This window comes from Ovis canadensis, chromosome 18, assembly GCF_042477335.2.
Source record: "Ovis canadensis isolate MfBH-ARS-UI-01 breed Bighorn chromosome 18, ARS-UI_OviCan_v2, whole genome shotgun sequence".
NCBI classification, from domain to species: domain Eukaryota; kingdom Metazoa; phylum Chordata; class Mammalia; order Artiodactyla; family Bovidae; genus Ovis; species Ovis canadensis.
The window spans coordinates 20,255,435-20,282,045 of NC_091262.1; the positions used below are offsets into that span (position 1 = coordinate 20,255,435).

Here is a 26,611-nt window from a genome sequence, read left to right on the forward strand (position 1 = left end):
GATGGTTTTGCTCGAAGAAGTTTGCTGCCTGTGCTGCCCCGTCTTGTTGACCACACAGCCCCGGCTGCCCCCTCTGTGGTTCTCCTCCTGACTCCTGGGTGCCCAAGGGGAGGGCTTACTGGGCTAGAGGAGGAGAGAGAAGGTGCTAGAGTGTTTGTTTATACGCTTATCCTTGGGCTTCCCTGGAGGCTCAGCTGGTAAAGAATCTGCCTGCAGTGAAGGAGACTTGGTTCAATCCTTGGGTCGGGAAGATCCCCTGGAGGAGGACATGGCAACCCACCCCAGGATTCTTGCCTGGAGAATCCCCATGGACGGAGGAGCCTGGTGGGCTACAGTCCGTGGGTCACAGAGTCAGAAATGCCTGAGTGACTAAGCACGTGCTCACTATTGGTCTCGTCACATTAGCGTGTTAGCTCCATGAAGGCTGGAAATCATCTGCCCGTTGCTGTCGCTCAGCAGCTAGAAGACTGCCTAGACCCCTCTTACCAACATTACAAATTATCAGTATTATGTCATGCTGTCAGTGACATAATCAGCACATTGTCAATTATATATCATAGAAGCAAATCTCAATGATATAATGGTATCAAGTACATAATACTATATTAGCGATTTTATAAATTAGAAGCTCTCCCATTAAGGAGGAGCTCCTGGGCTCAAGAGAGAAATTTGCGTCGGTAGTGCTTGAAGGCTCGCTGCCCTATGTTGCTACTTGCCACCAGAACGCTGGGACTTCAGACTTTCCTGTTTACAGCGCCCTGTTGGCCCACAGCCCTGCCAATCACTGGGTTTGCCCGCCCCTCACCTGACAGCTAGGACTTCTGATGGAAATCTTGAAGCTTCCAGAGCATCTCCAGGAAACTTTCCTTCTCCCTTAGTGATTTTCTGATGAACACCAGAGACACTTTCTACTCTACAAGAATTGTCTGAAGGCTTAATTTTTAAACCTGTACTGATCTTGATCCCACTTAGGTTGCCAGATGAGTTCTGCTGGCGATGCTTGGGGGCCTTGGGAGTTCCATAAAATCTTCCTTCAGTTCAAGCTCTGCCTTCAGACTTATCTCAGGGTTTCTTTCTTTCTGGAGGAAGGTCTGGGAGCCAGATCCACGGGACCGGGCACGAAATGGGAGGCCTTGTACCTGCCTGGCATACTGTAAGTGCCCATCACATTTCTGTTGGACAGTTAAACACGGAGTAAATGAGATTTGTTCTTTCCAGAACCTGGAGCTCAATAGGAAGGTGAGAGAGAGTGTCAGAAATTTGAAATAGGAAAAAATGAAGTTGAGGTTTGGCCTGGAGGAAGAGGAGCCAGGAGGCTACCTGCTGGAAATCACAGGCGACAGCAGGGAGCTGGGGATGGAGCCAAGCGTCAGCCAACCGAGAACCGGGGCTCGGTGAACTGGCTCCTTCTGCGTCCCTTTTATTTTCTGGTGATTTTAAAGAAAGGTCCTTGTGAAAAGGCCTCCGTCCTGTGGTCTCTTCTAAGGGAAGAGGGGGAAGGGTCTGGGAACTGTGATGAACCAAAGGTAGAGGACAGGTGGGAACCCTGTGTGAGAAGGGCTGTGACCACCCAGCCCTCCTGTCCAGCGAGCCCTGTCCTCTGTCCTTTCTGCTAGCAACAAACCCACTATGTAGCTAGGGTCAGCTGCAGAGAGTTTACTGAACCCGGCGGGGAGGAAAACACTCAAAGGGAGCTCACCGGGACAGCTCTCCTCTCTTGCAGCAGCAGGCAGCCCCGGGACTGGCATTTTCCACAGTGGGAGATGACAGTCAAGATTCTCTGGGTGAGGCGAGTGTTTCTTAAATACAGGGTTCAGGATGAAAGCAGAAAAGCTGTTGCTACCTCCAGGACATCTTGGAACCATTCCTCCCTGTAGTAGGCTGGATAATGGCCCTGAGAGATGTATGGTTCTAACCGCTGGAAACACGCGTGGTCAAAGGGTGTGTGCCTATGTGGTTACATGAAGGATTTTGAGACCATTGGGCCCTACATGCAATCACAAGAGTCCTTAGAAATGGGAGGTGGAAGGAGATTTGACAAAGATGGAAGAGAAGGAGGCAGCGTGAATAGAGAGGCGGAGAGTGGGGGCTGAGAACACGAAGGGGAAAGCGTTGGAGAAAGAGAGTCCCTCTGAGAGTCTGCAGAGAGCATGGTCTCTGGACGCCTTGATTGAGACCCAGGGGCACTGGTTTCAGGCTTCTGACCTCCACAACTGCAAGAGAATACCTTTCTGTTATTTCAGCCACTAACCGTGTGGTCACAGCAGCCATGGGAACCCGGTACGATGTGTTCATTTAAGACCAAATTACAGGTTTCCTGAAGGTTTGGGACTCCATCTGATTTGTTCCCCCTGTTTAATGTCTGGTCCCCGAATGATCCTGGGCCTTGGTACACACTCAATAAATATTTGTGGAATAAATGTTGGATGTTCTTGAGTCTCCTAGTGCAGGGCAATAATTTGTGGTGCTTCCCAAACTTATTTATTAAAAGAACCCTTTTTGCAAAAACATCTTCTGGGACAAGGGTTGTTCACTTTGGGAAATACTGATGTCTTTTTTGCTGAATCTTCAGGAAGGTGTGGAAGGAGGTGTTGAAATGGCACATTGTACACGCCCAGCTCCTCAGCTGGTGACCATGTTTTCCCTCCGGGAATGGCCAGCATTTTACAAAATGTCCTGTAGTTGGTGGGTGATGGGAAAGGCTCATGGCTGTTGAGCTTAGATTGTGAGGGAAAATATTTATGGGAGTGAATGGCTCCAATCGCACATTTGTATTAACAAAAACGTGATGCTTTGAAATGTTTAAATGCTACACAGGCACTATTTATAGACCCTCCGTTGAAAAGGAGAGGCAGTCAGAAATGTCATGCTTGCTCAGCTTTATAGTAATAACACTATTTACTGCAGGGATACAAATAGGAATGCTGGCAATATTTAGCGTGGCATCCAGCTTTCTGTTTCCAGAGCAAGCTAACGCGGGGTTTGTATGTCGACCGCACGTTATCAATCACAGTTCTCCCAAAGGGGCCAGTTTCCTTTCTGTTCACAGGAATGAGAGGATCCCTTACCTCCTTTGCCATCCTCAGCACGTTGATTTCAGGCTTAAAAAAAAACAAAAAACTGACAGTGATACTACTCAGGTTTGTGGGCACTTTGGTTGCTGGGGTGGCGGTGGGTGCCCCTCTTTCTCACAATGACACCCTGGTGGGAACTGCTTCTCCCCGGGCATGTGTTGTTTTGAATTTACTCACAAGGGACTCCTGGGAAGGAGGTTAAGAAACACAGGGAGGAACAGGTGAAAGATCTGGGCAACCGGCAGATGTTGTGTGTGTGTGTGTGTGTGTGTGTGTTGTGTGTGTGTGTGTGAGTTGTTCAGTTGGGTCTGACTCTTTGCAAACCCATGGGCTGTAGCCCTCCAGGCTCTTCTTTGCAGGGAGTTCTCCAGGCAAGAATTCTGGATTAGGTTGCCATTTCCTTCTCTAGGGGAATCTTCCTGACCCAGGGATTGAACCCAGGTCTCTTGCATTGCAGACAGATTCTTTACCATCTGAGCCACCAGGGAAGTCCAGCCAGGCATTAGTGGTGGTGAAAGCATTTCCAGTGTCTATTGAAGAAAGATTTTGTTGTTGTTGTTCAGAGTGTTTGTTCTCCCCCCAAAAATGTAACTATATTGACAAGTTTTAAGAGGCTCTGTAAGAGAGGGAATTACATACCCAGATGGAAGGAGGTTGCTGAGAAGCAGAGTTATATTTAAACGATTGGTAATGAAAGGTCAAACTGGAGAAATCAAAAGATGTCTAAGAGAGGTTTTTAACACTGAGCTCACAGGAATCAAAGAATGAAATGTGTTCTCATGTTTGTCTTCCTTCCCAGTAGCTGAGAACATTTAGTTATGCTTTGTAATCAAGGTCAGTTACAATCATGGACAAGGTAGTCTGCGTTTTCCCCGGGGTTCTGTTGGTTAAGTCAGCCATCAGGGAAGACCAATGTTCTCAGTAGATGATGGAGCAGATGGTAAGGTGTTCTATCAAGTAACTCCTTTCTGTTGAGATATCAATTAAAACATCAGAAATCTAGAGACTCTAAATGGGTATATAAAAGCTTGAGAGAGAAAGAGACAAAGCTCCTTAGGAGCCATGTAAAAAAGAAAGAAGAGTAAACACTTTAAATGTATGTGAAAACCTTAATCAACACACACTGTTAATAACAGGAAAACCGTTAAAGCCTCTGTCCCCACCCAATAAAGAACAATAAGAGTCACAGCTAGGATAGAGCCAACCTTCCTTCTCAGATGGAGAGAACAACCACTGAATCTGGTTGCAGTTTTAAAAACACAAAAGTAGTGATTGCTTTAAACAGAACAATCTAGAAAAGGCCAGAAATTTAGTGGAGGGAGTAGGAGTGGGGTGGGGTGGAGAGACAGGACTCCAGAATATTGAGTCATTAAAATAAAGGATAAACTGGAAAAGCAAGTGTTAAAGAAAGACTGAATTTCTCCGGGAATATCATGAAAGAAAAAAAAAAAAAATGCAAGGGACTCAGTTGAAAGTATGGTTTTCCAAAACTAACAGCGAGGCGGCTCATGGCACAAGGTTAGCAATTGACAGCCACTGCTGATGCTGTTCCTCCTAAGGAAACAATTTGTGCCCCAGACCATCATTTCAGCTGTGGGAGAAGAGAATTTCCCGAACTGATGTAAGAGCTGAGACTGGAAACTGAAGCAGTGTTGAGTGTACACTTGATTTCATAGGTATTTAAAGTATTCCACATCTCATTCCAAAAAAGAATCTCCGCTGTGTGGGGCAGTTACATAACAGCCAAGCTATAAATATAAAAAGAATTAGTTCAATCGATGCACAAATAAATGAACGGAGCTCTGGGATAACAGAGCCATCACTAGAGGTCGGCCGCCTGACAACCCTCAGCAACCCTTCCAGGTCTGTTTTTAGGCTAAGAGCCTGTGCCCAGGGGCACCGCTGTAGTTTGAGTTCTAAAGTCTACACTCCTTCCAGCAGGAGAGGGCCCAGGGAGGCTGACGGCACAGAGAGGCAGCCAGCTACTGACTCTACAGTCCCCAGGACAAGGGGTGCAGCCGTGCTGTCTCAGTGCTGAGTGTGAGATGAACCCAGGCCACTATTCTATTCCTGTTCTTATTTAAAAGGTAATCAGCAGCAGTGATATTCTGCTTTGAAAAAGGGCTTTAGATTAGAATGTGATCAAATGTAGTAGTCGAGACGGTAACTTTCCCCCACTGCAGTGGAAAACTACAGTGTTCCTAAAAGGAAATGGGGTCAGGGGGTGGGGGAGAAAAAGGAATATCAAAAAAAGAGAAAACACAAAAAAGAAGATCCTTACCAATTATCTACTAGGTTTGATGGCAGAAAACTTCATAAACTCCCTAACCATAACCTCATAGCATTTCCAGCATCATGGCAATAAGCAATCAGCATCACTGACAGAAAAGTACAAACATTTAAAAAAAGATTTCTCTCAGATATGCAAGCTATGAGGAATGGAAAAAAGGGAAAGAGAGAGTGAAAAATTCTAAGTGTCAGATTTTTCTCAACAGTTACTACTATCTATTTGTAAAACTACAAGTATTTGTGGAAGCTTAAATATGACTCTTTGCAAGTGAAGAGACAAAAAAGAAATATAAGCAAAAATAGGCAGTAAGAAAAGTAAAATAAAAATTAAATATAACAATTATAAGAGGATATGCCAACGGGTTACATTTCCCTATTTTAAAAAATTTCAGGTTATATTTAAGAAAATATCCAAGAATATTCTACATAAGAGATGAAGTAGACATGGAAAGGGTAAAAATGATTGGATGAGTCAGAAAATATAAAACATATTATGAAAGCAGAATACAAAACAAAGTGGATGAAGCAATAAAAATAAGTTTATTATATGACAATGTAAAATAAGGTAAAATAATGAAAACAAAAGGTGTTAAATTTTATATGAACTAAAACACATTTCAACAAAGTATGTGAAAGAAACAAAATTATAATATGAGGTTGAATTAAAAATTGTAGCAGAAATCTTTATCAGTCATAACAGTAGACATAGTAGGGGGAAAATGAAACGGTTTGCAAAACTACAATTAATAACTAAATAATTGAAAGAGGAATTTTTAATGTGAATTGAAAGGGAAAACACGGAATAGGGAAAGCTTTCACAGGAAAGAAAAATAACAGGCAATTTCAGTAAAGGAAAAATACCTGAAATGTTACTATTTTATTTTACATTTGAAAACTGACAGTATCAATGAAAAAAAGATTCTAAATATCACCTGGTCAGGGAAGAAATATGAAATACAATTACAAATCATTGTCCAATATGGAGAACAAAGGTAGTACCCATCAAACCCTTGAACTGAAAGGTAAGGTATGTGTAGAGAAAACTCACTTCTGAAAGGTCTTTATTAATACCAAAAGAAAAATTTCAAAAACTAGAAACATACTTCTAGAAAAAGAACCAAGCAAAACCTCTGGGGGAAAAATACATGCAGAAGTAAACAAATGTGACAAGAAATATTCTCTGATATATGACAGCAGAGATTTCTCATTTTGAAAAGAAAAAACAAAATTTTTAAATTTCACTAGTAAATTCAGTGAGGAAACAAAGTTAAACTAGAAAACATTTAAAAGTAATTTAAAAAGACTGAAAATCGTTAGGGAATATCTTGCCCATTTACACTGGTGATGCGTTTGGACACTAAAGTAAAATGGACGATTTTACCAAAGTTACAGAATTTTAAATAATATAAAAAGAGGTTGAGAATATGAATAGACTGATTTCTAGGGAAGAAATGAAGACTGTAGCCAAGAAACTGATTTCCTTGCTATAATGACATATGAGTTAACTGTAAATATTTTTTTCAGATTTTCAAATTGAAAAAGTACAACTCATAAAAAATTAAGTTCCGTATTTCTTAGCTTATTCTAGCAGGAAAAAAAGATCCTGTTCTTCAGCCTGATAACACTGCAAAAAAATAACTGCCTTGAGACACAGTTCTTATAAATGTGAAAATATCTGTAAATAGAATATTACCCTATTTTTAAAGTATTTTTAGCATGAACAGGTAAGGTTTATCAGAGAAACATGTCCGGTTTCATGCATGTAAAGTTGTGAATAAAATACACAATTTAAATAACTTCAGATACAAAATTCACATGACCTTAATAAAAGATTAAAATATTTGATAACATTCAATGCTCTTTTTCATAGAAACTTAAGAATAGAAATCAGAAAATACTCCTTTAACAAATCATATTTCTAAAACCTACCAATTTGTAATAGAGAAATTTTTGAAGCTTTCTATTTAAAAACAAGCAAAAACAAAGATGTTTTTTATTAAAATTATTTAGCATATTTTTGGAGATTCTTGTTATCCTAACAATGCTTTAAAAATGCACTAAATAGTCAATACTATAAAATGAAAAACAGAATTTTAGGTTGAACCTGAAGAAACTAAGGATTCCAACTAAAAGTACTGAAAATAAAAAGATAGTTCATGAAAGTGTTCAGATAAAGACAAACTCCACAAATCTCCAAAGCATTTCCAGTAAAAGGCAGAAGAATCTGGTAATTGGTTTGAGGCAGTCCCATTCATCATACCAGCAAAAATATACAATATATCAGAATCACCCTAACTCAAGACATGCAAACTAGAGAATGCTGATTTTAGAAAAGAGATGTAAAGAAAAAAACTGTTCTACACTGGGTGATTGAATATAAAAAAGGCTATATTTTCCACATGTTAATTGTTAGATCTGATTTACTTTCAATTAAGCCTATAAAAATACTTATCAAAGTATGACAAAAATTTTTCCAACTTTTGTTTGAAAAATAAATATGCATAATTGGCGATTACAATTTTTAAAGACTTGGCCTCGTAAAATATTGAAAACAAATAAAATGCATGCTTATCAAAAAATTTTAGAAAGCACACAATAATATAAATTTGAAAATAAAAATCTTTATGCTTTTGGTTTAAAACCAGAAACAAATTTAAACTCAACAGGGAATGTAGGAGCAAGCTTATATATACTTGGTAAATGATAAATATTAACAAAGCAAATGGAGAGGTGATTATTTAATGGATCTTTGGGAGTAATTAGAAATCAAAATGAAGAAGAAATTAACTCACACCTACACATCATAATAAAAAGTGAATGGAGTAAATGGTAAATTAATAATGGTAATAATAACAAGAAAACTAGGAGAAAACAGAATAGAACTATGTATGAAAATAATTTTGATGATTCAAGCAACAGAGAAAGTAGGTTGATGGAATTCAATTTCTAAAAGTCTTCTATAGATATAAAACACTTGAAATAAATGATAAGCAAATGTTTCTTATTTAAAATAGATGAAAACTTTAAATAAATGTATTAGAACAGAACCAAGCATCAGTGCTCAAGAGACAAATGTTTGAAAAAATTGGATGGTTTAAATTAAGCACCAATAGGAAATCAACATCTGATGAACCAACCACGTTTTCTAAAATTTAAACAAATTCAGACTGAATCAGTGTGCCATCATTTCCCACCCACCAATTTAAAGTGAATGACAAAATTTGTTGCTAGCTGGGCTTTGGGGAAACAGGAAGCTCTTGTCTGTGGATGACAATAAGATTTGGTTTGTTTCCTCTGGAAAAAAATCTGATAATGCATATAGCAAACAAACCAAAAAACTATCCCACTCATAAAGATTTGTCTCTCGAATCTATCCCAGTGAAATTAGCTTTTAACAGGTCATGTGTAAAGATACTAATATCATTGTTTGAATTTCCAAACACTGAAAACAGTTTAACTGTACAGGAAAGGGGAATCGTAAATGGTGAAATGAACTATCATGGTAGTTCTGGACTGGGTGGATTTCCCACCAAACCATACAGGATGTTGTCTGATAAAAGAATTATTCTACTAAAGAAAGTTTGAAAGTTACTGCTTTCCAAGAAAACAGAAAAATTTAAAGGTGATTGCAGATATATTGAAAAATTGTAAACAAACAATTAAAAGTGAAAAAAGTGGAACATAAAAGTATCTAACATGTATGAAACTATGGATAATGATATGAAGTCCATTAAAATATGGATAAAAATCAGAAAAAGGCTGAAATAATATAAACAATCGAAGATTTGCTCAAATAAGGTGGATATTGTTTAAAATTATTTTATTAATAAATAAAATTAAAATCTTAGGCTGAAAAATAGAAAAGGAAAGAATGCATTCTTAAGCCCTGACTCATACAGAAATTATGTGCTTTTTGGTAGACATTTCTCAGATCACACCTTAACAAGATCGCTACTGAAATCAGAAGTACATTTACCCTATTGAGGGAACTAAGCAAAAGAAAATTATCAATGATCTTTTCTACTTCTCTAATTAAATTCCTGGGGACCTTTTTCCTTGAGCAAAAACTGCTCAAAGAAGATTTATGTGTTATTCAAGCAATCTAAAACCAAATCTCTTTTGACTTATGGATGGTTATAACCATCCAGTGTCTATGTCGTTCCTGGTATCAGCTAACATGATATTTAGTTAAATATCTTTCTGATATTTTGTTTTAAAAATAAAACAAATATTTCAATCAGAAACTGTACCATTCTTCCACCTTTTAGTAAAGTTGTGTGTGTCATAAAAATACATTTTAAATATCTTTATACATTTAATAACAAGTTGTTTAGAATAAATGGTATTTTTAAAAACAAATACCATTCACACTTTTCATTCTCAGAGCATCTACAACATTGTCATACAGCATCTCTGTGCGTTTTAACCCCTTACTTTCAGAAAGGGAAAATGTCTTCTGCTCTTTTCAGAAGGGTCATTTGCATGGAAACGCTCTCTGCCATTACTTCTTTATGCATGTTGCATTTTGACACGAGACTTTCACATCAGAAAAGTCACAGATCTCACAGAGTGGCTATGTTTTTGGAAGAGCAACTTGGGAGAATGCTCAGGACCTGGGGCCAGAAGTCCTGGGTGTGAGTTGCTACTTTGTCCAGTTTTCCAGGAATCTCGGAGCCTGCACGTATGAAGCAGGGTGAAAAGGAATGACAATGCTGTACTACCAATTTCACACATTAGTTCTGAGGCTCAAAACAAATTCTAAAAACTAGATCACACATGCAAAGGTTACGGTATGACACAAACCCATGTGACTGCTTCATTAATACCTGAAGACAGTATTTTTTATATTTTAAAGTCTGAGTGCAATTCAAGAATTGAGCACTCGGTCCAAAGTCACCATATTCCGGGCACTGGGGCTGTCTGCCAAGTCTGTCCTGCCTCTCTTCCTGAGCTCTCTCTCTCGAGGGGGCTCAACCCCCTTCACTGCCAGCTAACCTCCTACACAGACCCAGAATCCTCACTGCCCCACAACCCCCACTGGCTTTGGATGGCAGTCTGTGCATGGGCAGCAGCCTTACCTGAGAAGGACCTCACCTCTTCCTGCCCATCTGTGAGCTGCATTTATGCCTTTGGTGTTTCCTCTTCCTTAGGTTCCAGATTGCTCCACCTCAGGCCCTCAGAGGTTCGTTAGAGATGTACCTCGAAGAATAAATGACTCTAGTTGAGGAAGTGGGTGAGGAAAAGCATTTCATGGCCAAAGGAAAGGGAGGAGCGATGATAAAGAAACTGGAAAGGGAGCACTTAGGTGTGGCTGGAGGAGTCTTGGAAGGTGGGCGGGCAGCACCAGGTGTAACTTCCCCAGCAAGCAGAGCCCGAAGGGTGGCTCCATCCAGATAAGAGTGGCAGAGAATGGCTAATCATTCTAATGTACCAGACCTCTATTGATTGCTTCCTTCTTTTCTTTTCTGTACCAATAGTATCATTAGCCTAACAGTTTTAGAATCACATCCTTTACAGGGAATTTATTTTCATTAATTTTAGAGACGTTTATCAAATGTGACACTGTTGGAGAAGATGCAATAAAGTCACAAAATGCAATAAAATTCCTGCAAGGCGAATAGTACATGGACATTAGAAGATTTGTTTTTAAAGTTCATATTCTTTGACCCAGTAATTTTGCTTTGAAGAATTTATCCTAAGGAAATAATGAAATGTTCATAAAATGCATGACAAGAATGTCCATTACAAAATTGTTTAAAATTGAGAAAGTACTGAAAACACATTATATATCCAACAATAGTCGATTGATTTAAATAAGGCTCACAGATAAGAATGGATGCTACTGATTGTTAGAACTGAGAGAAGCTTGACCTTGCACTGGCTGATGCTGGGCGAGCGTCTGCATGCATACACCTGTGACCAGGGGACAAAATGCACAGCTCATTGTTCAGGTTCATTATCACAGCACGTTGAGATAGCAAGTGGCTTTAATTTTATTTTACTTTATAGGCTTTCCAAGCTTTCTTTAATAGTATTTTTGCTTTATTGGGGGAGGGGCTTGAAGTAATTGCCTTTGAAAACTTTCTTTTATGATGGTAAGATATACATACCATAAATTTTGCCATTTTAACTATTTTTATGTATACAATTTAGTGACATTAATTATATCCACATGTTATTTAATTATCACCACTATTTCCAAAAACTTTTGCATCTTCTTCCAACAGAAACTCTGTACCCAAGAAACAATAACTCCTCCTTCCCCTCTTCTCTCAGCCTCTGAAAACCTCTGATCTATTATCTGTCTCTGTGAGTTGCCCTACTGTAGGTGTTTTATATAAGTGAAATCACGCAATATTTCCCCTTTTGTATCTGGTTTATTTCACTTTCCGTGCTTTCAAGGTTCATCCATGTTGCACCATGTGTTAAGATTTTCTTCCTTTTAAAAGCTAAATAATATAGTATTGTAAGGATATACCAAATTTTGTTTATCCATCCATCTCTTGATGGACACTTGAATTGTTTCCACCTTTTGGCCATTGTGAGTAATGCTGGTGTACAAATATTTGTTCAAGACTCTGCTTTCAATTCTTTGGGTATATACCCAGGAGAGGAGTTGCTGGCTCACATGGTAATCCTGTGATTAATTTTTGAGGAAGCTGCTGCTTTTTATCAGGAAAAAATGACATATTTTAAACCTCAGTGTGACTCAGCTTTTAGGAATATAGTATAGGAAGGAACAGTTTGATGTTGATATCTATCAGTTTTAAAATTGATTGCCTCAAAATGTTCTGGGTTTGACATGTGCCCACACCAGCTAGAAACTTATGCCAACTTTAGAAAACGTCAATATAAATTTAATTTATCCAAATATCTGAAAGAGCTCTACATATGCCAAGTATTTCAAGGCTAGACGCTAAAAGAAACTTTGTGATCACTAACTCTTTTTGGAATGCTTCAAGTTGCAAAATCACCCCTGAGAAAACCACATCGTTTACTTTATTGCAATCTTTTGCCAATACTTAGATCTTTTCCTCACATTTCCACACATGAAATTTTCACTTGCAGGCAGACTCTAAGTTTGTTTTTTTTTTAAGTTAGGTATCTAATTTAAAAAAACCAGATTGCCACTTTTAAAATTTAGTCTGAAATGCAATTCTGTTTAAGGAAATTTTTGTTAGGTAACTCATCAGAAAAGCATGATTGATTGCTTATGGTTTGAATAGTTTAACAATAAGAATCATGGAATTTAATAAAGTATACTGTTTTCTCACAAGTTTAAGATATCTACAAAGAATCCAACTCAAACATGATGTTTAACCCTTCTGAAGTTTTCCCATGAAATTTTTTTTCTAATTGACCTGGCAAACAAAGTAAATCTGGCCCACAGTTTCCAGGACAGGGGTTATCTCTTGTTGTCTGCTTTGGAAATGCTTATGCAGACAGAGAAGGTTCTAGAAACAGGAGAATGGATAGCACGTGGAGAGGAGAAAAAGAATGTTTACAAACACCTGGACTTCAAATTTTTCTAGCTGTACAAGCTAACTCTATAATCTAAAATCACAGTTACCTAGGATGTATTCCAGAAAAAAAAAATGCAGTGTTTTTATGGTGGAACAGACATATAAAAAAACAGCCATACAGAGAGTGGGGACATTGGGAAGGGGATGTAAAAGTAGATAGGCAAAAGATTCATGTCTAGAATGCATAAAGAATTCCTAAAAGTTAATTAAAAAAAAAGACAAACAGTTCAGCTTAAAAACTGACAAAGTGTTGAACTGGTAATAACCAGGAAAGGAAAGCAGAATGGACAATAAGCATCTGAAAATATGCGTGACTTCACTAGCAACCAGGGGACTGCAAATTAAAACAACCATGAGAAAGCATTTTACACCCACGATGCTGCTAAAAGCCAGGTTTAACAGCATCAGGTAACAGCATCGAAGCAGGGAAATCAGGACTCTTCCCTGCTGATGGAAGTGTAGATCGGTGAAGTCATTTTAAAGGGTGATTTGGGGAAATCTAGAATAGCTGAAAATGTTCATCTCCCGTGACCCAGCAATTCCACTGCGAGGTGTGTACTCTAGAAAAACTTGCACTTAAGGAAATAAGTGCAAATTCCTCCACTAAAAACAGCAAGTTTTATGGGGAAAACAGGGTTCGGGAAGATCACTCAAAAACTGTGGAACTGGTCACACAAGAACTAACAAAAACAAAAATAATTTTTTAAAATCATAACAAATACAGGACAGTTAATACACTGCTGGCATTTGCTCCTTTAGTCCCAGACATCTGTCCTTCCAGGCTCTTTCCTTCCTGGACCGCTAAGTGTCGATATCCTTTAGCAGAGAGCATTTTCATAAAAATTTAAAATATGACTCTAAGGATAGCCTTCTTCATTACTCTATGGTTTTAATACAAGGGGGGAAGCTTCTGATTCCTTCATCTGCACTCCTGTCGTTATCTGCAAAAGATATTTCTGTAGATTTTCAGCTCAGGTCTGTATTCATTGCTAAGACTTTCTCTTTCAAGTGCTTCAGAATAGTAACATGTTGGGAAAAATTACACATGAGCCAGCATGACCTCCTGTTCTACCAACATCCTTCCCCTATTTGCAATGATGTGTTTAGTAATTTGTACAAAATGTAACCTGAGTTGTAATACGGATGTTCATTACAGCATTGTTTCTCAGGGCGAGGGGTCCCTGAATGCCTTTCACTTGGGAACAAACAAGGAAAACGTGGTGTATACAAATCGCGGGATGTTACGTAATAACTAAGACAAATAAACTAGAACTCTGCGTGCCAACCCCGGCTTTCCAGGTGGTGCAGTGGTAAAAGAATCTGCCTGCCAATGCAGGAGATGCAAGAGACGTGGGTCCGATCCCTGGGTCATGAAGACGCCCTAGAATAGGAAACAATCTGCTCCTGTATTTTTGCCTGGAAAAGTCTGCGGACAGAGGAGCCTGGTGGGCTATGTAGTCCACGGATCGCAAAGAGCACACACGCATAGATACAGACATGCATGTGCCAACGTAAATAGATCTTGAACACATGTTACATTTAAAAAGCAAGATGTTTAAATCTAAAATGCAGAAAAAGTAAGATGTTTTAAATCGTGTAAAATAATATTAAGCATTACTCAGTAGTAAAAGCACAAAAGTATAGATTGGAAAGATGCGTTCCAAAATAATAATCATCACTTTCTCTGCAATAGGTAGGAAGAGAATGAAACCTCCTTGTAAGTTTTATTTTAAGCAAAATGAAGATTCTCAAGCAAAAATGAGAAAATCTTATCGTCGGCTGCAAATCCTGGCTCATGGGTAATGTGTCTTTTCAAAACTTCTCTCCTTTTCTTTCCTGCATTAAAAATTTCCCCAATTGAAAAAAGTAGGAATTCAGCTCAGTTGAGCAATTTTACTGAGTGCTCCACATGCGCACACACAGCCTCGAGTAACACTGACGGAGGTAGTGACCCAACGCTGCCCGTGAATCCTTTGCAATGAGTGCGGCTGATAAGAGGGGTCTGAGGGTGCGGAGGTGAACAACCTACTCCATCTCTGGGACACAGGGCGACTTGTTCCTGAGACATGCAAGGCTTGGTGGGCTGAGCAGTGCTCAAGGGGGAAGTTTTCCTTTAAAGGTATGACCTACTGTAGAAATACATGTTTTTTTTTGTGGGGGGGGGAGGGGGCAGATGAAAGATGTTTTGTTTCTGTTTTTTAGCTCCTTTCCAAATGAAACCCCAAGTACAGGAGACAAAGGAACCTAATGGTGTAATCAGAAATGGCACAGGAAACCCTAATTCTACTATTTAAAAATGTTACTGTAATGAGGTTGAATTCAAATTCATCCACAGAAAAATGTTAATGATCCTTTGCTAAATAAATTCATTTTGTAAGTAGTGTATTGTAAGTGGTAAAGGTTCTCTGTGTCTGGTTAAGGCAGAACTTTTAACACTGTAACGTTACCACTTGGGGTACCCTCCTACCCTCTCCTTACGCTGTAGTTTCCCCATCTGTCAAAGTCGCCGTGGTAGTGACCATCTCTGTCAGCTAAGGGAAAGGAGATGGTACGGCAGGTGCAAAGCCAGCTCCAAGTAAGCACTCCGCAAGGGTAAGCTCTCTGTCTCGTCTTCTGGAGGAATCTGCTACTATGAAAGCAATGTTACGTTACACTAATTACAAATGGTCACTGTCTGTTCTTTGATGTAAAATTCGTTTCATTGTAATTTGTTATCCCAGTAAAATTTATTTTTATGACTTTGAAAAGAACAAAAAATGCAGTCCGTTTAGGAGTCTGCATTTCAAATACTTTCCTAATTCTCACAATTTCCTTATATCACAGGGGTAATGAACTTGCAGTTCAAAGAGTGTTCACATAGGGCCTTAGGAGTCCTTGAACCCCAGAAATTGCAAAATTGTATCATTGAATAGAGGTAGATTTTTCCGGGGAGAATGTCCATAACTTTTATTAAGTGGATCCCCCGCCCCAGCCACCGCTGTAGTGATGTGTCTTTCACTATACTCTAGCTTTTCAATTATATACGAAATGTAATATTTTTGCTGCCTACCTTTATGGTAATAAATATGGCTATGGAGGGGGATGGGAATTGGTTAAAAAAAAGAGAGAGAATAAATCAGTAAATCAAGAAAAAAGCCTGGTGCAGAGCTACAAAAGTGGGATGAACACCCCGCACTCCCCGGTTGGTGACCCAACGAAAAGCAAGAAGCAAGCAGCGGTCCAGTGGCAGCGGATCCATGGTAAGGAGGCCAACAAATGACATTTGTAACAATAGTCAACACACCATCTTTTTTTTTTTTTTCCTGTTGCATACATTTTTTTCTACTGTCATAGTCATGAACCAAGAGGAAATGTTTAAGAAAAATTTAACGTCTCTTGGTCTTCCCTGGTGGCTCAGAGATTAAAGCATCTGCCTCCAATGCGGGAAACCCAGGTTCGATCCCTGGGTCAGGAAGATCCCCTGGAGAAGGAAATGGCAACCCACTCCAGTATTCTTGCCTGGAGAATCCCATGGACGGAGGAGCCTGGTAGGGTATAGTCCACGGGATCACAAAGAATCAGACACGATTGAGTGACTTCACTTTCACTTTCATTGCAAATGTCAAACTTTGGAGCTGGAGGAAACATCTCTGAGCTCCAGGTGCTGCAGATCCAGGAGGGGCAGAGGGGAGCTCTGGTTCCTGCGGAAAATGTCCAGACCCTTCTGGCCTCCTTCACTCTCACCCCCATAGGCTGGTGTCCCCAGAACAAGGGAAACTGCCCTTTGCCTCTCTCCCTTGGGCCTTCAGTGACGACTCTGGAGCCCTTTCTTGGCTGTGGTCTTTGGACTTAATCAATTTTCCCATGGGCAGGGCAGGGTGGCTTCGGGGGCCTCGAAGATTTCCTCCTCTGGGAATGGACGCTCCCTAGAAACAGCTTTTACTTCTGCCACGCGGACCTTGGCTACTTGGCATCTAGGGAGCCCTACGGACCCCCAGCTTGGCCTCTGCCTCCATCTATGGACTCGAGGCTGCCCCCACCCACCCCAACTCTCCACCTCATTGCCAGCCACATGGCACCATTTCTTTGAGGGTATCTTGTAACAGGCAGTGATTTTCAAACTTTTTTTTTTAAAGTAGTGGAATTATTCTTTCCAAATGAACTGGGGAGCCAAAATCCAACCCATAAAACAGCTTGAAGCAGAAAGCAGAGCTTGGATAGGGAACTGGTCATATCTTGACAGACTGAGCTTCTCAGCCACAGAGCCACTCTACGGCACCCCACAAACCCCAGGAACACAACCGAGAAATGCTTGGGAGAAGGGTGCAGAGCAGTCACTGGTCACTGTCGAGTTTCTTGATTGTACCGAGTGAAATCCAATTCTAGGCCCCCTGATCAGTGAAGGAATTCATCAAAAGGCTGCTGTGAAGCTAAGTATTATAAGGAAGGCTGGGAGAAACAGGCTCAAAACCGGAAACAAAAGGGTCTAGATCAGCTGAGCTTCTGAGAAGAAGGCCATGCGTGAGCATACAGTTTATATAGCACGCAATTCCAGGGTGCCAAGTGCACTTCCAAGTGCACAAGTGCAATTCCAGGGCACCACACTTGTGCGGTGCACAAGCTGCACAGCTGTCCGTGACAACCCTAAGCAAGGCCTTTGGGGTCCCTTGGGAGGTGATGCTCAGAGAGCTGGCAGTTCAGAACAACAGTGTCCTTCCTGCTCCTGTGCCCAAGTGCTTTACCTATTTCAGCTTATTTCATCCTCTCCACAGCTTTCAGAACATCATACAAATCATTGGGAGAGCCCTTATTAAAATGCAGATTTCTACATTTTGCCCCCTGGGATTCTATCTGATGATGACAGTTCTTGCATGGCAGCCTGGAAATTTCCATTTTACAAGAACTCCAGCTGATTCTCATGGGGGTGGTACACTTGGAGGAACACTGGTAGACAACACTGGCTAAATTTTATACGGACAGGGCAAGTTTCACCTACAGCCACGATCCCACAGCTGGCAAATTTGCAAAGAGGGGGTTTGAACCCAAACCCTTCTGGTTTCAAAGCATGTACGCTTTTCATTAGACTCAAGGTACCATCTCTTTGTACCTGTTTCCAAAACTTTAGTTCCCTAATGTCCCAAATATCACTTCATATGTTTTTTCAAAGTGATTTTATTAAAAATAAAACAGATTTATTTTAAAATAAAAAAATGTTTATTTCTATAGAAACTTGATGTCATTTGCCACTTGCTATAAATGGGAATTTGCTATACATGTCACAGATGCCAGGCTTGCAGCTGGAAGGCAAGAGCTTGGCCCATCCTGAAAACAGCCAGGCTGAAACAATGCAGCCTCCACATGGAGCTCACTTGCTCACTCCTCCCTACTGAAAAGCAAGCAAATGAACTTGACATTCATATCATACTCATGAGGTTTCCTTAACTTGACGAGCACATAGGGACTCACAGGTGAGGTTTCCCCACTGTTTTTTCATGCTGCTTGAGCTATTTGAATGTCTTCCTGGGTTGAGGGTTCACAGCCCTCCCAAGTCTCAGAGGAATCCATTATTCAAAAGAAGGTAAGAACTGCAGTTGAAATGAATGTTTTCAGTTTTGCTTTTCTCTTTAGCACCCACCTCTTGCCTAATTGTCAAGAATCCCTCCAGGTGTGCTTTGGTCATTTTCATTCTTCCCAAGTGGGACTCGTTTTGAAAGGACATTTTGCCCATGTTTCCAAGATGGCCCTCTGGAAAGGTACAAGGCACCAACAGAAAGTCTGTGCCCTGAATGCATCATGACATCTTGTCCTTCAGATGTCTGCTCTGTAACTAATCTGTACCTTTGGTCTGGATGTTGCAATAAGTTGCAGCATTTCCCTATAGCTTTCATTTTTTTTTTAAAAAAAATTATAAATGGAATTATAAATTTTTATATAATGTATAAAAATTATGAAGGGAACATCCATCTAAATCCATAGGTGGATGGCAGATGGCGAGAGCCAGGTTTGCTCCTGTTGGAGCAGGGGAAGAGGTCAGAGTGACCCATTGCTAATAGATTCGATCTGGCGATTCGGTATGAGACTTCACTATTAGTTCTTGCTTGGTTTAACCTAGACCCAGAACATGTGAATACCCAAGTTAGTACACACACATATATTTCCTTGTTCTGTCAACTGAGGGGCCTGGAAGCAATGACACCTCAGTAGCAATAGGCACACCCAGTGCCTAGATTTTGGTTTCTGATAGAATTCTCAAACAGAAGGAACCAGACCTCTTGGAGAAATGATTGCTGGACTGGGGAGGAGATAGAGAAGATCTGAAGTATCTCAAAGTGGCAGGAAATAAGGAGAAGCTGGAAAAAACAAAACAAAACAAACCTCTGAGAACAAAGAAAATGCAATGATGAAGACATGCCAAAGGGACCCAAAAGCCAACTGAAGAACTCCCAACAGCCAAAGCTGGAACAAACTGGGCAAAGCAAAATAAAGGTGAATTGAATTACACCCCCAAATATGAAATAGATATACATGAGTTCATACTGATACAAATAATGGCTAAAGAAAGAAATAAATGAGGAGAATAAACTAATCTCCCATGCAGAAGAACTCTAAATAATTTATGAAGAAACTCCACCATGAAGGAGAGGGAACCTAACTTCCCATTCCTTAAGCATAGTGACTTTTTCCAAAAAGGACAGTATAGAAAGAAAGGGAGTTAAACAGTAACAGTGGAGAAAATTGATAAATTCTCCCTCAACCAGGTGATCAAGGCTAGCATCAACAGTGATGTCGGGATGCCTGTTCGTGTCCTTGATATGACGTGACAAGATGGCTCTTGCTTGGTTGCTTTCCTTCCTGAAACACATTATCCCAGTCGGATCATGAGAAAAACACCAGACAAATTCCAATCGAGGAACATTCTACAAAACATCTGACCTGTACTTTTCAAAGCTGTCAAGGTCCTCAGAAACATGGAAAGCCTGAGAAGCTCTCACAGTCAAGAGAAGTCCAAGAGAACATAACCCCTAAATGTGGCATAGGGCCCTAGATGGGATCCTGGAGCAGGAAACAGAAATTACGGGAGAACTGGAGAATATTCAAATAAAGTATGAGCTTTAGTTAATAATGGTATATCGGTGTTGGTTCATTGCTTGTGACAAATGTACAATAGTAATATAAGATGTTAATAACAGAAGTAATTGAGACTGGGGTGTACAGGAACCGTCTGCACGCCTTGCCAAAATTCTCTAAATTTAAACTGTTCTAAAATTAAAAGTGTATTTAAGAAAAGGAAAATGAAAATTATGAAATGATTCAATTGTAAAGAAAAGTTCAGAAAGTAATTGCACAGACACACAGGTACCCATCAGGTAGGTTTAACAGATTCTAGCATTTTGCCCCATTTGTCTTTCCAGGAACCATTTCCATGCATGTTACATATGTATATTTCCACGAACAAGATATGCTGTTGTTTTTGTGTTAATAGTTACATGAACAGTGCATGCATGCATGGCTAAGTCACTTCAGCCCAACACTTTGTGATTCCATGGACTGTAGCCCTTCAGGCTCCTCTGTCCATGGGGAGTCTCCAGGCAAGAACACTGGAGTGGTTGCCATACCCTCCTCCAGGGGATCTTCCCAAACCAGGGGTTGAACCCAGGTCTCCTGCATTTCAAGCAGATTCTTTACTGTCTGAGCCACCAGGGAAGCCCTCATAAACAGTAGCATGTGGTTATGTAACTTTTGCAAATTGCTCCTTCATACAATATTGGTTGTTAAATTTATCTCTGTTGATCTTGATTACTTATATCTAGTTCACTCATCTTGACCTCTGTATAGTATCTTATTGTAAAAATAACACACCATTTTTCATCCTTCCCCCGAGGGACAATTAGGGATTTTTTTTTTACGGTTGAAAATAATGGTTCTGTGATAACTCTTACATGTGTCTTCCAGTGCAAATGTCAAAAGATTTTAGGATATACTCTGTATGAGCGGCATTGTTGGGTTGTAGGGTAGGTACAAGAATTCAGTTCTGCCGGTCATCCCTGTGAAAAGCTGGTACAGTCCAATTCTTAATTTTGCCAACCAGATTGCTGAGTATATTTTCCTGCTTATTGGCTGCTCTGATTTCTTCTGTGAATTGCCTGTTTATGGCTATTGTGTTTTTTTTTTTGTATTGAGTTGCTTAAAAATTCCTTACAGAATACATATTTAATTTGTTACAAAGGTAATGCAAGATTCTTGGGTGTCTGAACCCAGTAGAGACTGCACCAGGTGCACAGGGTCTCACGAAAGCCAGCTGTCCATCTCTTCAGAATTGTGTGCTCAGGGATCTCACACTCGTTGCTTAAATTAGCCCTAGTGGAATCTCCTTGATTTTCTAATCAAGGAAAATTAGAAAGTTCTAAAAATCAGGGCTCCCACTCCCTGCTCTGACATAGCCCACTGTCAGACACACCAGTGCACCGGTCATCTTAACCTCCACCTGAGTCCCACTTGCCTCAACCATCCCCTTAATATGATTGGTTTGAAAGCAATCCCTGACCTCCTAACTTGACTTTCTGACCTGTTGGAACTCGGGTTTGGACCTCTTTCAGGAGCTATTTCATTAGGGTTTCTATAATGTAAAATACATACAATATCCTATTAAACTAATACCTCTTCAACTTTGAAAGAAAGAAAGTGAAACTGTTAGTCGTTCAGTTGTGTCTGACTCTTTGCGACCCCATGGACTGTAGCTTGTCAGGTTCCTCTGTTCACGGAATTCTCCAGGCAAGAATGCTGGAGTGGGTAGCCCCATTCCCTTCTCCAAGGTATCTTCCCGATCCAGGGATTGAACCCAGGTCTCCTGCATTGCAGGCTGATTCTTTACCATCTGAGCCTCCAGGGAAGCCCAATACATCTTCACATTGAAGCTGTTCACTATAAATTTAAAGCAAAGGGAGGCCCCTTCAGTGGCCATAATACACAATTATCCAAGCCCAGAAGTAGAACCCAAATAGCTAGTGATCCTGGCATTGGAAGGGACCTCAGGTATTACCATGCTGGCCTCTGTTAATCCAGTGCTTCTTTGGACAGTTTGCCCAGTAGGTGTGGATCCCGTCTCTGCCTCCTGATGCTGAGCTCTTTCCCACACAAGGCAGTGTTGCAAGCAGAGCCTGCAAGATAACGGTAGTTATTTGTTTCTGCTGGAAAAGAAGAAACATTCTTAAAAACAAACAATACCTCCCTTCCTTCCCGTTGGGCTAGCTCTGCCCATTGGAGTTACCTGGGTCAAGCCTAGGAATCATTTTCCAAGCATATGAAGACAGACGTCACATGAAACTTAATGTCTGTATGTCTTAATCACCCCTCATGGGATACAGGAAGCAATCCTTTGCCGTTCTTGCCCTGCGCCAGTACGGCATTCTCTTGTGGATCCGTGGTCCTCCACAGACAGACATAAACACACCAATTCTCCAGATGTGGTCTGCACACTGTGGAGCAGCAGAGAGCTACATAACTTTAAGGTCTCACTTATTTGCAGCGGGTCCACGAGGCCAGCAACAGAGTTTGGTTCTATTACGGAGCCTGACACACTGATGCCTCTCAAATTATTTTTTTCACTGAAAAAATGTGCAAATATATTCTATAGAATAAGGCTTCACCAGAACGTAATATCCAGAAGAGAACATTTTGCAGGAACATTCTCAATGATCAATAAGGGGATTATTCCTTCTGCGGGTCACCTGTGGCCACTTGCTCCAGCTGCGGCTGTGATGATATTTTTGCTCATCTTTCCATATGTGTATTCTTGGAATATATATGGGAATTTAGAACTGGTGAAAAATATGTGTTCTGCTCTAAGAAACTCCAATATGTGAAAAATCTAGATTAATAAAATGCATTAGGAAACAATTATCCCTGGAGTCTGGCCTCTGTTGCCTGTGCATTGATTTATAGATTATTAATTATTTGACAAAGAAACTAAAGGTAGAAACGGGATACCAAGGTACCACTCTCAACTAGAAACCAAAGAAAGAAATCATGGTATTTTTAGAAGCAGGAAGGTCTACTCCAATACGATCATTTCATGGGGGAGAAAACAGAGCCACACAGCGACCGGCGGAGTCACACTGCTTTGCAGAGTGGGGCGGGGCATGCTGCTGACGAAACATCTCAGGGCTGGTGGCTTTAATCAGAGTGAAGAGAAATTTTGATTTAACTCCACTTTTCAGGTACTTCTAAGATGCATTTCAAAGATGAAGAAGCATCTTTTGTGCTCTCTGCCAGCCAAGGATCCTTCAGATTGAAAGGGAAGGAGTCAGGAAGGCAGACCCATCTCAGAGATCAAGTGAAATGGAGCCAGAACAGGGCTCCGGGGACGGCTTGCTTTCCCACAGATGATGATCGGGAGCGGAACACCCCCACACCCTCAGGCCAGCGTCGGCTTGTGGAAAGCTGGGCAGGGAGAGAAGCCTTCCAGCCTCCACCTTGGATCCATGGTGAGCACAAGGGTGCCTGTCCCTCCTGGCTCAGGCCTGGGTTTTCCAGGAACTCCCCTTACTGATGTTTCACCAGAACGTGATTCTGGAAGTAGTCTCCCAAAGATGTCCCCCTGTCCCTGTCCAAATGTTTTCTGAAACCTCCACCTTGCATTTCAAGTGTTATGGAGGAATGTAGCACTGATGGCCCCATGAGCTGGCTGTCCCTGAGCATCTAAAGTAGGAAATCTTCTCAAGGTGAGTGTAAACAGATCTCAGGAAGACTGGGACTCACATTGCTGTGGCTGTGCAGGCACTGGGAACAGCTGGAGATCCCTTATTTCTTTCCTGCCCCTAGGTTGCTTTGTGGAGACCCCTTGGTGGCTTCTTCAGCTCAAGCCCTTTGTAGCGGACCTTGGGCAGATGTATCTCTGAAAGTGCATTTATATTTGCAGAGACAGCTGTGGGCATGGAGGTTGGAGATGAGCTCTACTAACTCACATAATAGCAAAAATGGAAAGCATTGTGCTAAGCTTTTTTAGAACAGCTGCAAAATTTCTAAATTACATAATGGACTCTTTAAAACTTAAAATTTAGATATAATTACACACAACGAAGTGCATCTATCTTAAGTGTACAGTTTGACTTGTTTTTGATGGATGCATTCGCTACCATGCTTTTGAGGCTCATCTATACTTTTGTATGCATTTGCAGGTCTTTCTTTTTTATTGGTATCCAGTATTGCGTTGAATGGATAGATCACAATTTGTTTGCGCTTTTCCCTTTTGAGGTACATTTGGGTCGTTTCCAGTGTTTCGCTATTAGGAGCAAAGCAACTATCAACATTCCCATATACGTCTCTTTGTGGATATATTTTCATTTCTTTTGGTTAAATAGCTAGGGATCATGAGTTAGGTGTTTATTTAACCTCACAGGAAACTGCCAAACAGTTTACATAATGCACTCAGTTAATGAACCTGATTACTTACAAAGTCAATTTTCTGACATTTTTTGTTTCATGATTTGTTTTGTCTTGAATTTCATTGATAGGATATGGGTAGTTATTCTTTGAAATATATCCTTAAGAATAAGACCTTGATTAACTATACAATTTTAGTGATTCTTTAATGCTTCTGATTTGTTTATACAAACAGCTTGGAATCTGGAAGAATCCTACTGGACACCTGGGATGATCTTTCATGAACCTCTCCCATAATTTTTTTCTTATTTTCTTTAATATTTTATACATACAGAAATATGTGTAACATATGTGTTAGTTATAAGCATAATTACAAGATGGAAATCTGTAAGTCTACCACGCCATCCGAGGATGAAAGTGTTTCCAGGAACACTGCATGTGCTTAGCCATTTGCTCCACTTCTCCCAGAAGTAACCAAGATCTTGGGTTTTGTGCTCTTCATGAATCCCCTTGCTAAGACAAAACCAAAGCAAAACAAAGATATTATAGCCTGTAGTTAAATATTTTGCTTTAAAATTTGCCTCTTGTTTTCCCTGCTTTTAAGAGCTTTGCCAAGATGGGAGTATGTGTACAGTCTTTCGGAACTCGCATTTCTTCACCTGACATTGTGTTTCAAAGATCTGCTGGTTGCATGTGGCTATAGTTCATTCATCTACTGTTGAATGACATTCCTTTCTGGGAATATATCACAATGCGTTGTATTACCTGTCAACTGCCATTTGTAGTGTTTCTCATATTTTTCACTCCATATATATTACACTGAGCGGGGGTGGGGTGGGGGTGGCAGGGGGAGGCGGGGAACCTGGTACATTTAGCCCAGTAATTTGAGATATAACTCTTTTCAAGTAAACAGTTTTTACAAAGTGAAAATGAGCAACCAGCTCCAGTTCCAAAATAAGGGAAATTTATAGGATACCTGAGGAAAACTGCATAAAACAAAACGTGCCACACATTGGCAGTGTAGGTGTAAAGACTCCAATTAATGTTTTACTATGTGGTTTTATTTCCAAGGTTGAAAAAATAAGTTTGACTTTGGTATGTAGAATGTAATAATTGAAGAAAATACAAATCACCTTTTATGTGTAATCAAGGTAGAGCTGAAAGGCAATCTAAATTTTCATTCTCTTTGTCTAAATATTAAGGCATATAATTAAAAATCTAACTTAACTATCTAAAATAATTTAATCTTATTGACATCTTAGTACTTTAGGATAAAACAGCATTTTAAAAAATCACAGAGGAAAAGTCATTTTCTTAAAAAAAAAATCCTACAATTTAAGTAACTGTATGCATTCCTCTTTATTCCATATACCTCTTATGTTCTCAGGGACAAATGAATGAATTTACTAATACTAAAACTATATTGTGTAGTATTTAAAGATTTTATATTAGCATCACTCCTTTAAAAACTCAACTCTAAACTTTTGTCTCAATTTAGATGTATTGTAAAATCCTGAATACTAAATATAATGAAGATAAGATATTGATATTCCTTTACATTTAATTGCAAAATGGATCTGTAGGCATCAAGACCAACTTCATGTACGGTATTGTCTGGAGAAATATTTTAAAATAAAATTTAAAAATATAAGTAGATCAAATTTTAATTATTCATATGGCAGTGCCTACTTTTAAAATGATACGTGCTAAGTTTCAATTTCTTTTTAAAGATTCTAATTTCCTTCTTTCTTTGTTAATGTCCAGGAATATCTAAAACTGGAACATTTTAAAATTAAGCTGAATTTCAGTTAAACAAAACAATCCCATATGAATGACTTAAGTAAGAAAAGATTTATTTCCTTCTATCCAACTGACTCACTGAATTGAGCTAAAAATTTCCAAGAGGCAAATGATGTAGGGAATAAATATAGGGGGGAAAGGGCTAGGTTTCCATTATAATAGCTTTTGATTTGTTTTCAGCTCTGAATTTAAAAAATTATTTACGAACGATGGGATGCATAATGTAACGTGGAAATCTTTTACAATTAGAGTAAAAAAGGAAACCTACTTTCCTTTAGAACAGATCCGATCTTACCAGACAGCTTGAGTATTTATGAGACAAACACTTCTACATCTCGACATCCACAACTCTTGTTAGCCATCTCCTTTTTATTTACTGTTGACATCAATTAGCCTGAGTCACGAAGCCGGACCACATTAAAGGCGACACGTGGTCCAATCACTATGTTTAAAAGTCCACGTATTTCAAACTCCTCTCTCTAGACCTCGCTGGGCTGTTTCCCGCTTTTAGGACCTGGTTCCCGCAGCATTTATTCATTAGATGGCAGTCCAGGGGCAGGCTCT

The 26,611-nt window shown here is 39.9% G+C and overlaps 1 long non-coding RNA gene across 1 annotated transcript; it reads left to right on the plus strand.

Moving 5' to 3' along the window:
- Positions 1–21,628: 21,628 nt before the first annotated feature.
- Positions 21,629–25,019, plus strand: LOC138423350 (uncharacterized). Its single transcript, XR_011250237.2, has 2 exons — positions 21,629–23,349; positions 24,483–25,019. It is a non-coding gene; the product is annotated as an uncharacterized lncRNA (long non-coding RNA).
- Positions 25,020–26,611: the final 1,592 nt, after the last annotated feature.